The sequence below is a fragment of the Myodes glareolus genome, chromosome 4 (genome assembly GCF_982192425.1).
Source record: "Myodes glareolus chromosome 4, mMyoGla1.1, whole genome shotgun sequence".
NCBI classification, from domain to species: domain Eukaryota; kingdom Metazoa; phylum Chordata; class Mammalia; order Rodentia; family Cricetidae; genus Myodes; species Myodes glareolus.
In genome coordinates this window covers 53,101,033-53,114,769 of record NC_142029.1, presented here as the reverse complement: position 1 = coordinate 53,114,769, position 13,737 = coordinate 53,101,033, and the positions used below count along the sequence as shown (strand labels likewise).

The 13,737-nt window shown below is 42.4% G+C and overlaps 1 long non-coding RNA gene across 2 annotated transcripts in view; it reads left to right on the top strand.

The window, feature by feature from the left end:
- Window positions 1–3,224: 3,224 nt before the first annotated feature.
- The window catches only part of LOC125412050 (uncharacterized), a 100,548-nt gene continuing 90,035 nt past the window's right edge, over window positions 3,225–13,737 (top strand). For both annotated transcript variants that reach the window (XR_015001836.2, XR_007235461.3), the window contains exon 1: window positions 3,225–3,376. This is a non-coding gene — a long non-coding RNA (uncharacterized LOC125412050). The remainder of the gene's footprint in view (window positions 3,377–13,737) is intronic.

Genomic DNA, 13,737 nt, shown 5'->3' with positions numbered 1-13,737 from the left:
GCCATTTTCCCTGCCTGAGCCTTGAAAAGGATTAAGTAACAGGAGTGATGTCTGCGCCAAGGCCACAAGGACAAACTGGCTTTTCCCAGCGGCTCCTGCTATTGCTCTCTGTTTCACTTTGTGTGGAATAAGGCGAGTTCCCCTCCCTTCCTCCCTCCTTGCCTGTCCCTTCAGTCACCGTGCTGCTGATGCCGTTGGGGTTGGTTGAATGCTTCTTTTCCTGTAGACTACTTTTGTCTCTATCTCTTCTGGTTACAAGGGAAGAAATGATGTGAAGTAACACTCAGTACATAAATAAAAATTCATATAAATGTTAAACATGATTCATGCGGTTCAAAATAAACTCCTCAAGCTGTGAACAATGGAGTTTATTTTCTGGGTCCATGTTTGAAAATAGTTGCCTTGGCCCACACTGGACAGAGTGTCTGCAGAGAATTTATGGCTGGGAATTAAGTGTGCTGCTTGCTAGTTCTGCATACGTCAAGCCTTGACCTTCACGTGGGAGTGCAGGACTTTGCGCCCATGAGGTTCTTGCACTTTGCTGCACAACCTTCTCCTTTGATTATGTGTGCGCACTAAGATATGTGCCTGAGATGGAGACGTTTGGAGGACGAGAGTCCTAGAAAACAACCCCCTTCTCATTTTTATTTGCAATTGAAACTTTTCATTTCTTATCAGCTGAAGAATAGTGAAAACCAATCTTGATTGGTACTACTCCAGTTGCATCCTTATCACGGTTCAGGAATTTCATTTGTGCCAAGACACCCATAGGAAGCAGTTGCATAACATTCATATAAACTATGTAATAAAATATTAAGTGTGAATCTGTGTTTCTAAGATGTCTCTGTTCTATTTGAGAGAATTCTTTATGTCCCTTAGGAAACTCCATTGAGAAGAAACTCTTGAGAGTAAACCTTTGGACCCCTTTGTAATTTTTTTCAGACCTTGTAGAGGTTGAAAGTCACTGGAAATTGGGGCGACTTTGAAAACACAGGTCCACATGAAATCTTATGTGGGTGATAGAAATTTTGTCCATAATTGAGAAAAGTTATTAGAAAACACAAAGATGTCCTTCGACAGTGAACAGATGAGTCATGAAAGACAGAGGACTTAGATGGTGGTCACCAAGTGAAAAGCTTCCCTGGAAAGGCTACAACCCCCTGGCTGCGGTGCCACCCACCTGTAATTCCAGCACTCTAAGGGGGATGTGGGAGGATGGCCAGAGATCAGAAAGGGTGAAGTAAGTTGAACGACTTCAACTGTATGGCATTGGAAAGGCAAAGCTTTGGTCATAGTGAAAAAAAAAATGAAAACATGTTTGTAAGGAGTTAGGGAGGAGCAAGAAGTAAACAGGCAGAAAATGGGATTTTTAAGGCAGTAACATTAGTGTATGAGACAGTACAGGGGTGGATCATTGTCTTTTACGTCATCCATTCTCAGACTGTGCAACACCAAGAGTGAGCCCTCATATAAACTATGGACTTGATCGATAATGTTACTGATGTCAGTCCATATCCTGTAATGAATACACCACTGTGTTGTGGGATACTGAACCTAAGAGATGCTGTGTGTTGTGGAGTATCATTTTAACCAGGCAAAGATGTGGTACATTTGTTTGTGATGTATCTGTTTACTTATGTAGAGATGTGTTGCATTTGCTTCACCTTGCCTGCCTAAGGTACCTGATTGGTCTAATAAAGAGCTGAATGGCCAGTAGCTAGGCAGAGAAAGGATAGGTGGGGCTGGCATGTAGAGAAAATAAATAGGAGAATTTAGGAGGAGAATTCTAGGCTCAAGTGAAAGAGGAATGAGAGAACAAGGGAGAAAGAGAGGGACATCCAAACCCTGCTCCCCTCTTCTGTTCTCTTTGCCTTCAGTGCTAGATGGGAAACCCACAGGTACAAGTCCATTGAAGTTCACTCTGGGGAACCAATGCCGACCATAGGTGAGGGGTGACTTACTGAAGTGTGGGTGCTCCCTGTAGACGCCTGCACCAGGGAGAGTCTTACCCAGTGCTGACGATGGCTTTCTCATAACCCTACTCTATTCTTTCCTGGTCTAGCTCCTCCCAGAGGCCACATTCAATTAGGGCAGAGTTGCATACACTAGATGGTATAGAATGTCTAGATACTCAGGTGAGGTTTCTTAACCCTCTCTACCCACCCCTCAATGGTGGCATGTCCGTCGTCAACTCAGCTGGGGTGATCGTTTGTAAGTGGCAGAGTTGAACTCCGAAGATGGCACTTGTTTTACTTGGGAGGATAGTCCGGTAATAACACTCAATAACTCTCAATAATAGCCCAGTTATTATTACTAGTATTATGTTCCAGGTTTCTGGAATGAATTGGTCCTTTATGCCAGAGAGAGCAGGAGGTGGGCCCATCACTGGCAGACTCCCAAGGGCTGATGACTGTTTGGTGTTGACAGATGAGCAGTAAAAGACAGGAGATTTAATTTGGCCGATTCCAGCACACAATGTTCAAAAAGTACACCCATTTCTCCAGCACTAAAAATACAACACCCCCTTAGACAAACTGATGCTATTTAAAAGCACCTCACATGTGCTTATCCTTTTAAAACAATGTAGACATGATCTGCAGAGAGCTATCTTTCTTCCATCCTTCCTCCATCCTTCCATCCTTCTTCCTTCCTCCCTTCCTTGCTATCTTCCTTCTTTCCTGCCTTCCCTTTTTTTTTTTGATTTTTAAAGACAGGGTTTCTCTATGTAACAGGCCTAGCTGTCCTAGAACTTTTGAACTCGCTTTGTAAAGCAGGCTTGAATTCACAGGTATCGGCTTGCCTCTGCCTCCAAGTGTGCTACCATTGCCTGGCAAGACCTGAATTTCTTGATGGATTTTCTTACTAAATAGTATATGCAAGTGAGCAAGTGAAAACAACTTACTAGGAAGATATAAGCTGCTACCATAGTGGGTTTTTTGTTGTTTTTTTTTAGTTGTTGTTTTTTTCAAGACAGGGTTTCTCTCTAGCTTTGGAGCCTGTCCTGGAATTAGCTCTTGTAGACCAGGCTGGCCTCACACTCACAGAGATCCACCTGCCTCTGCCTCCTGAGTGCTGAAATTAAAGGCGTGTGCCACCCCTGCCTGGCTGACAAAAGGCATTTTGAGAACTATGAAAGGAGCAGACAGACAGAATCAAACAGCTTCCTTTCCACTTCATCCTTACCCATGCACTGAAGATCCCGCCCCCTTAAAAAGCAACCGAAAGTCAAACGGAAGGGCTTCTCGATCTATACAGCACCCATTCCTCCCCTCTGGCCCTCCCTTTCTTATCCCGTGTCCTCTCTCCCCTCCAGGTCAATGGACTTCTGAGGAAGAAGACCTCTCTCCCCACTTTAAAAGGGACTGGCGTTGCTGAGGTAAGATAATCTTTCTTCATTGCCACAGTGAATGCTTTCTGGGGACATGCGTGGCAGAGATGAGATATGTGAGGAGGTTTGCTGCAGGGTTCTGGGGAGGACTTAGCCGTGCTTTGAGGGAAATGCCACTGGAAAGTTCACCCTCTGCCCGTCTGCTGCTTGTGGAGCTGCAGATGCCAACCTCAAAACTACCTCAGCTCTCTTTCTGTCACAAGGAAGCTACGCCAAGGACAATGTTAATAGAGTCAAGGACGCGTCGTAAGAACTTCTAGAGAAATGGGGCTGGTGGAGTCACCTTCTTCTGAACTGGAGTAAGGTTGTCTCTTCGCTTCTAGCTGCACGAGTCAATGCACATCCTCTTCTGAGCCATCCGTTCTCCGTGCTCTTGTTTGTGTCTTTCCATTGTATCCAGCAGATAGTGTTCCAGCTCCTATCAGCCAGCTAATGAGCCGCTAAAAATAGTATTCCCGTCTTGTTGACTTTTATTGACACTGTGCACAAAAATGTTAACAAAGATATGGTAAGACATTTATGACTGTGGCCCGGGATAAAAGGAAAGCAAGAATCTGAAACCCTGGGAAAAAGCTCTGCAAAGGCCACTGGCTCGTCTGCTGACGCGCATCATTACGCTGGCATCTCCTGATTCACTTTTTTTCTGTGACAGTTTTGTGAGTTGTCGCATGATTGCATCCCCATCCAAGTTAGAGATGCAGCAGAAACAGCATGCACAAGTGTATGAGGCAGCTTGAGCAGGCCCAGCTGAACTTACTCAAACTGTAAGCGACAGGAGTGGCCCAACCCTGGCAGTCACAGCGTTAGGGTGACTTAGGGGTGGGCTACATTTAGGTTTAACACAATTAAGTCTAGATGCAATGGCATTTAAAGACGAAAGTAATTAAGCCTGTTTTGCTAAAAAGGAAACAAGAACCTGTCCAAAACTATAAATAAACAAAACCCCAGATCACAACCACTCATTCTCAGCACTTTGAGCAGGAATGCATCTTTGCATTAACCATCACTCACTGCGAAAAAGAAGTTTCTCTGAGCAAAGTTGGGAGCAGCACACGCCTGTGGCTGTAATTCTCACAATTTAGAAGGCAGGCTGACATCATGACTATATAGGAAAATAATGCCAGTAAATTCTTCCCAAGGACATATGATGTCACTGATCATGGGAACAAGTATTTTTTTTCCCTCAAGTTTGCAATGTGTTATCAGACTGTGGAGACAAAAATCATATTAATACTTTCCATGATGTTTAAACAACCTGTCTTGACTTTTCAAAGTAAGTCATTTCCAATATTCAGAAGCATAGCATGCCTCCTCCAGTTATTCCAGATTGAATTCCAGGGTCTTTGACCATGGAAGTAAGCTCTTCTTAATAAAATAACATCAGAATGCCATCGCTAAAGAGGAAGAGCAGGCTGTCAATCAGGATGAACGCAAACGTGTACCTATCACAGAAATGAAGATGGTTTCCATCCTCCTTTCCGCAGATGTTTAAGCCATGTCCCACATCATGTGTTTCCGTTGGTTAGTACAGGGAGTTCTACAAGTCAGTTAGGGCGTTCTACATGCATGGACCCAAGCTTGTCAGATTTCACTGAGTACTTTGATACCACGCTCATCTTCCCAGTTGTCTACAGAAGTTCCCCACTAGCTCAAGTGTGGATTCCCCACATTAAACCTCCCCTCTTATCTGGTCTTTTCCTCATCTCTTCCTCGGTTTTTCCATTTGGCAGTGGAACATTCTTCCGGCCACGAAAGAAAGCAGCCTTATTTCTTGTTGGACTTTCTCCCCAGCCTTGCCTCTCCTACCATTATCTATGGACTTCTGTTTACTGTGTGTGTGTTTATGTGTGTGTGTGTGTCTGATGGTAACAGACCTCAGCTCTTTTGTGGTTACAGATGTGCAACTTTCTTTAGAGAGTTTATTTTTACCCAATTCAAACTACAGGACATACATGGGTTTAAATGATGCCTTCTTATTATGTTAGTTTATTTCACTTGAAAACTCACACTAGTTATGTCGTTTTTAAAGTTTGAAATTCAGTTGAATCCGGCTGTTTTTTCAGAGTCTTTTAGCATTTGCTTCACGGCACTTATAAAAAAAATTGTGTGTGTGTGTGTGTGTGTGTGTGTGTGTGTGTGTGTGGGCCCAAAAATGAGATTCTATTTCCACTTTGTCTGAAGGTCAGAGAGTTTTAACTTATTCAAAGTTGTTGACAACAACTGTGGCTACACACCCTGACGTAGGGTATGGTTACTTGGTGTTTGGGACATTAAGATGGCCCGTACAGGTAGGTCCATCCTGCCCTGACCAAAGGTCAGAGAGTTTAGCATACTCCTGTTCCTTTTTTGAAGTAGGAGGTTTGACCTAGGGAGCAGCTGTCTTCAGGATACTTGGTCTAGGGTGGGTTCACTGCCTAAACAACAGAATGCTTTTTTTTTGAATTGATGGCTTGATGTCTCAAGTACAGAAGCAAGGAACTGTTCTAATTGTTTGTTGTATCATGTTAAAGTAATCTTTTGTCTCCCCCCCCCCCCCCCCGTTGTATTGGGATATAAGAGTGCATGAAAAATTAAACGCAGGAGAATTTCAGTATTCGCTGGAACTCCCTCCCAGTCCTATCCTATGTTTCTGTTTTATTATTTTCACCTGCATCTTTGTTCTCATTACTAACTTCTCTAATTCCCATGCCCCTACTCTGGCAAGTGGTATACTTGTCGAAACTGGTCTCTGACATGTGTGTGTGTGTGTGTGTGTGTGTGTGTGTGGTGTGTGTGTGTGTGTGTGTGTGTGTTTGTGTGTACTAGTGGTGTTCATGCAGGTGTGCAGGAAGCCAGAAGTCAAAAGTGCACGGTCAGAGTTCAGTGTTGGGTTCCTTATCGAGAACTCTGCTTCACTTAGACTGCCTGCCAGTGATTGCTCAGATGGAGATTTTTTTTTTTTGAAAAGTCTACAATATATTTTATCAGACTTAACATCCTGCATTCTGGGATTTAAATCAGAACCTTAAATCACTCAGCCAAGTACCAAGGTTTTCCTCTCTGCTTGGCCGTACATACACAAGCTAAGTTGCTGCTAGTTCCTCGGCTGAGTGAAGCTGCAAAATGTACATCTGCATTCAGTAGCTCGGAAGGGTGTGCTGTTGTGCCTGACTTCTTATGTGGGTGCTGGGGATCTGGACTCAGGTCCTTTTGCTCATGTGGACGTGAATGCTTTAGCAAATGAGTCATATCCTCAGCCTTCAGTTCTACTCAGATTAACTCCTCACTAGTCTAGGTCGGTCTGTGCTGCTGTGCAGCAGACACATTCCCATTGTTGTACCACTTCCGGATCCTTCATCACCTCAGCCCCTCCAATTACATCTATATCTTCTCCCCTACTCTCACCCCAATTCTGTGTCTTATCTACTTCCGGGTCCAGCTAGTCCTTAGCCCCAGGTGTACTTCTAGCTATTCCAATTCAGTTGCTTACGTGGCCCAGAACCTTAAACCACCCAGCCAAGTACCAAGGTTTTCCTCTCTACTTGGCCATACACAGCCTAAGTTGTTGCTAGTTAGTTCCCCAACTAAGTGAAGTTATAAAATGTATATCAACATTATGTAGTTTGGAAGTCCAGGACCTTTTGGTGCCATTTCTGTCTAGACCCAGGCATTGGGGAGTATAGAAGTCATGATTCTATTCATAATTCAACTTGCTGGCTCTTTACTAAATATGTTTTTTTCTCTTTGTGACTTTCCAAACATGACTAATGTGGAATAGTAATAATAATAATAATAATAATAATAATAATAATGAAGATCATTAGGTATTTACTTGAAACTCTTCCTTATTCTCAAATTCATGGCATTTGTTTACTACATCCTGTGGATGGAAAAATAGGGCAATTTAGAAAGAAACTATAACATCTGGGTTCTGTTACAACATAAAGAAAAGAGAAGAAAATCTGCATATAAAACATCTTGAGTGCATCAAAATGTATGTGCTCAATTCAAGCAAGAATGAGATGTGGACATTGGTGGTCATTTTGGATGGTGATGTTTGAAGTGTCTTGCTGACTTCATGGTGCATTGCAGTGTTCTTCAAAACAGCTGTTGTGAACACAGTTTATGTGTATAGTAACAATCAAAAGAAAACTTAATTTCAAAATATTTCTTTTGAATCTTCTTCCTGCTCTTAGGTCAGTACCAGGGCCAGGGACATAAAGAGGCCGACTTACACTTCTGTGCTAAGTTAGCCAGCCCCCTGCTGATGGGACCCCGCCGCCTACAGGAAGTGGCCTTTCCTTGCCTTCTGTCTCAAGGTGACTACCTGTGATTGCATAAGAATAGCACTTGTGGATTTCAATTTGTTTCTGCTTTTTATTGTATTAAATTCTTCAGAAATTTAGCAATTCCTTCTCTGATAATCTACCTTAAAGATTTACTGTCAAAAATAATGATCAATTATTGGTGGAAAAAGAACCTCAAAAAGGGGGGGGGCATCAACTGGGAATGCTGGGAGTGGTAGGAAAATAAAACAGAAATTGCATATTATCTCTGTAGAAATGATCTTCATCTACTTAATGAAAACGCCTGAACATCGTGTAGTAGCAATCTCAGGATACATTGCCCAGTGTAAGAAGTAGAGTGTAATGCAAACAAAGCCCTACTTAATACCCATTGTTTAAGAAATTAAAACATTTTTAAGGGAAATTCAGGCCGCATGATTAACATGCACATAAGTGGAGTAGAAAATAATTTTATGAACGTTCTACCAAAACTGAATTAAGGCTGACTCAAGGGAAACACAGGCTTCTTTTAGAACAACATTAAAAATGAAGTATAATCATGGACAGGGCAGAGGTAAGATGATAGACTGTTGGCCAAGTAGGTGCGAAGCCTTGGTTAAAATGTTCTGGTAGCATAGCACTGTAATCCCAGAACCTGAAAGGCAGAAGCAGGAACATCAGGAATTCAAGGTCATCTCCAGCTGCATCTCAAGTACAAGGTCAGCCTGGGCTACAAGAAACTGTCTCTAAAAATAAAAAATGTAAGTATGAGACCAAGAGTTATTCTTGACTCATCAGATAGGAAAATAAATACATATAATACAGAGGTTCTTTTCTTTGAATAAATAGAATATAACATCAATTTTAAAATTTTACTACTTTTTTCTTGTTTGTTTGTATTCAGTTTTATTAAAACCTCCAAGCACATCACGAAATGAAGTGACTACAGGTTCTGACCACTTATACACTCAGCACTTATATTTCACAGTGGTCAGGAACTTCCTGAAGTTTAAAAAGATAAATGAACATGCTATAACTGATATTTCTGAGTACTTGAGGGTGAATCTCATAAAACAGAGACATTTTCTTTAGAAGTACAGTTCTACTACCAATACTGAAATACATTAAAAATTGTTTTATTCTATCTAGTATCTAATCCACATTTAAATTTTGTATTATTCCCCCAAATGTATATCACGTATATCCCCCAAATGTATACACACGTATATCACGTGTGTTTGTTTGAGGCTCCCAATGAACCAGGATGCCTACTGCACTTAGCTGTGATGTGAACGGTTTCAGTCTCGAGCCAACCCCCTATCCCTGACTCCCCTGACTCCCCTGACTCCCCTGACTCCCCTGACTCCCCTGACTCCCCTGACTCCCCTGACTCCCCTGACTCCCCTGACTCCCCTGACTGGGAATGGAACTCAAGTCCCGGCGCATGCTAGGCAATGGCTTTGCTTGACCAGCTTTCCCAGACAGTGCTTCTCTCTTTTGGATACAAACTTGTCGCTGTAACTTCTTTGTTTCCTGGTGAGACTGCTTTAATGTTCCTACATCCTGTTTATTGCAAAGCGGATGTTCACTCTTTGGGATGTTAGGTTCTGGTGGAATATTTTGGGAGTGACTGGGGAACGGAGCCACCTGCTTGGTAACAATTTGTCCCGCACTGTTGTGAGAACACAGCTCCAAAGGGGAAGTGGCTCTACTGGGCCTTCCTCAAAGTTTCCCTCCCACCAGCAGTCTCTGTGGTGATGCTCTTCCACCAACCAGAAGCTGGGGTGTAACAACCATCACTCTTCTGACTTCACTCTATAAATTCAAACACATACACATACACACACACACACACACACACACACACACACACACACACAGAGTTTTCAAAATTCTTCGCATAGCTAAGGATACCCTCAATTTTGGAATAGGACTGCCTAAAATAAACATCCTGTAATGAGTAGCAGAAACACCATATCAAAACAAGCTACATTAACTAACTGATGATTATTTTTTCCCTCAAGTGCGAGCTCAAAGTTCTTTTCCAGCTTTCATGTTCTGATAAATTCAAGTTTCGGCATAGTTCCTTCATGCTGGAGAGCTTTGATGGTTTTGCTGTGTAAGCGCCAGAGACACTCACACTGCCTCTTTTCTGGGGCTATCGAGACATGGAAGACAAGTGTGCCTTTGTGTGCTCTGCTGTGCCTCCCAAACTGTGCCTTCTGCCAATCAAAACTGACCAGTCATGCTGTGCCAGGCTCCAGCATCAGTATTTGGGTATCTGCCAGTTCCTAAACCAGGCAGTGGGATTAGTACTGTGTTAATACACATCCCACTCAGTTGAAATTCTGGCAAAAATATGATGCTTTCATGGTTCTTTGGGAAGGTTCTTAAATGTTCCATTCAAACTTTGGTCTCTGGACACGTCAACTTTTTGAAATATTTTTAGAAAAAGCAACTATAATTTACTTGCCGTAAGTAAAAGACAAATGTAAATGAATGTCTTTAACTAATCTTGATTGTGTGCATTTGCTGTGGTTATTATTGGGTAATTGGGTATCACTCCCCTGATTAATGGAGTAGATGCCCATCTCTTTGATATTTTAGTGATGTTTCAACAGGAATTTAGGAGGTTGCTCTTGTGTTTTGTAATGCTCTTAGCTGACGTGATACTTGCATGTTGTTATGTATACAGAATAAGTGTCTGTGTGGATTGATCATTACTTCATAGTTAACTAAGTAGATTTAAGGCTCAGGATGGCTCCTTGGACTGCTTTGGCAATTAAGTAAATTCTTTTGCATTATTGAAAAAATGCAAGATCTCAAAATATTATAAAGGTAGACAAAGAGGGAGCAAAAGTGGAGAGTGACTTGGTTTCCAGTGTTATTAGCAGTCTGTCTTCCTTTCCAGAACCGCCTCTGGCTGGAAAGGATTATATAGTGTATGTTCTCCAAGCTGTTATGTAAAATTTTTATTTTTTTCCATGAGTTCTTAAACAAGAAGCCAAAATGGTATTTTTTTTTCTGGGCCTAAGTGTATTGTGCGATCTTCAGAAGCCTATTTCATGGTCTGCTAGATTCTAGTGGAGATGGTTAGTAATGAGATAATATTTATTTATATGGAAAATAAATTTACAGCAGAGTGCAAAAAGCATGTAAACGAGCATTACCCGCTTTAAAATTTCACAGTGAGGCCATAGGATATGTCCTGTTTCTTCAGGAAAATGCTCTCTCTGTGGACACACTAGAAAAGCCTTGTGCACCAGCCTGGAAACGCACACACGCACACACTTTTATGCACAGGTACATGAACACTTTGAAATGTCATGGTGGAGGTTTCTTGCCATCTAATGAAAGTGACAAAAATCCCCCAAAGGCTGCTGTTTTTAAATCAGCTGATAGCAAATGTTATTTTTTTTTCTGAAAGCAATAGAATGGCATCTGGTTTTCCCTACCACAGAATAGTGAAAGAAACTTCTGGAGTATCTTCCGGTGACCTTGACAGCTTGATGCATTCGTAACATTTCAGACTGACAGCTTGCAACAGGCTGTGGCCAAAGCACTGCAATAAATTGCGGCTGCGTTGCAGGCGACGGTTGAGTTCCTTAGAGAAACACCAGCATTCTCAGGTTCTTGTTGATGTTTGGGCTGAAGACTCCAAAACCACACTCAGTCTGCCATGTCTCGGAAAAGTCATCAATGTTGTCAGAACTTAACGTGATTCATAAACAGTCTTTGCTCCAAGAAACACACTGTGTGATACCTTGATGGTGACAGCTATGACAATTTTTTATGATTAAGTCAGTTGTGTTGAGACTGAGGGAAGTAATGCTTCGTCTGCGGTCAGGCTTAAGTCTCCTCAAAGCTTCTCCATGTCCTGGCTAAATAATGGTTGACAGGGCTGCATGAGGCATAATGTGAGGCCTTCAAAATACACCTTACCTCCTTTCGGCCTTTACTCTCCTTAAGCTAGTGCCTTCTCGTTCACTTTACATTCAACTTTGTAGGAACAGAGGTGGCCCTGGCAGCTCCTACTGGCAGAAATGCCTTTTGTGGGGCTTATAAGATATTGGTCTGGGTGGCGTTTGGATGGCAAAACTGTTCTTTTTGTTCTCACAATTTCCTTCTGTCTGCTTTAATGAATTACCAACCTTTAAAAACATGTTTTTAAGTGTAAAAACCAGGCTCTGTGTGTCCCTTGGAAATACAAGAAGCACTTTCAGCATTCATAACTGTCCAGGCTTTCCCTCAGGTGAAGCTGGCCATGGCCTGTTCTGTGCAAACAAGGCCTGCATGTCCTCTGTAGTTAATGGAATTTTACTCCCCTTCTCGATAACTTTACTGGTGTTACCAGCTGACTCCTGTGACCTTTGAGTCCTTGGCTCTCGATTGAGATTTAGCCTCTTGAGTGTATTGAAAGGCTGTCTTACACACACAGCACTTCTGTCTACAACCTCACATTTGTGCCATGGCCCAGTCTTCCAATAATGGAGGGGGATATTTGGTTTCTTCTTAAAACACTATTAGACCTTGGAAGGGTATATAAGAAACTCAAGCCATTACCTTCAAGACCATGGCAATTAAGTTGAATTACACCTATCAAAACAATGAGAGCGAAGCAGATGTGTAGCTCGGTAGCAGAGCACAACCCCAGCATGCATGAGGCTCTGACTCTGTCCGAAGACCAGGGTGAGGTGGGAATGAAAAGGGATGATTTAGTCTTTCTTTCAAGAATGCTCCATCCAGCCCATCCTACAGTTTTCTGGGTCCACAATGGTAGCAGCTACAGCAGTGGCTGGTGTGCCAGAGGCTAAGAGTTTCATACAAGGTCTCACTGATGTCCATGCTACCCTTATGTGCCCATGTTACCCTTATGAGCTATATGCTACCCTTATGTGCCCATGCTACCGTTATGAGTAGGGAACCTTCCCAACCAACAATCCCCACACTCCCACATCTCTTGATGGCAGAGCATGAATATTGTTTGTCTGCTATAATATTATTTAGTATGATTTCCTCTCATTAACATTTATGCTAAATATTAGGGGTCCTATTGTTTTATTTTATAGTAGATTTAATGCTACCTTTCTTACTATTTTGTCATGTTTTTATAACATATGCGTTGTTTCTTAACATCCTGTATGAAATTCTGAAGCTAGCACCTCTGTATTTTTCTGCCTTGCTTATAAAAATCTGACGAATACATGTGTCGTAGGCACACAGTCTCTTCATTAATAGAGGTATTACCGCGAGCCCATGATAATCTCCCTCTGGAAGCAAGCCTGCAAGAATGTTCATATTTTCAACAGGTTTTATTTGCTGAATCGCTCCCTGGTGCATTCTTTCAGAGTAAAGTAAGAAAAATGAGTTTCTTATGCCTGACATTGGGTTTTATTTTAAAACTGCCCCTTGTTTTCGTTCATGGTTACCCGCACCGCTGCCTAAGGCTTCTTTGTAAAAGGCCGCGTGCTGGAAACCTGTTGATCATCAAGTTCTCACTTGGGGCTTTGCTGTTGGGCCCCAGGGTTGGGTCTGCTGGCTGAGCGATGAGTGCAGACAGACAGTGGCCCGTGCCTTGTTTCAGCTCTCTCGTGACAGCGCTGTACTGAGCTTTCCTGTCTCCTCTGGGCTTTGTGATAATGGGTCCTGACTGAACTAATGTTCGTCAAGTGAGCTGGAATATAAACGTTATGTCCATAGAGAAAGAATAATTCCTTTTCATGTGTACCTGGAGACAAAGGCTTCGTTATTAAAATGTGTCAGAATATCGTTTTTTTCCAAGTCTTCTATTACCCGACAAATGCAGGGAGTCCCAGTGTGGATGTAGCGCTGTGGGCCTAGAGGTCAGGGAAGCAAGTGCCCGAACAAACACCGAACAAGCCCGGCCAGGTGGTTAAAGACTTCTGTCAGAGCTGCTCCAGAGACTGAGGCAAGAGAGGCACGTCCAGAACCATCCTAGGAAATTTAGGGAAACTTTTCAAAACAGAGACTTGTAGCTCGGTGAAATAGTGAGTGCAAGGCTCTAGGTTCAATCCCCAACACTGGAAATGTAAAGAAAAAGAAAAGGAAGGACTCGCTCCAGAG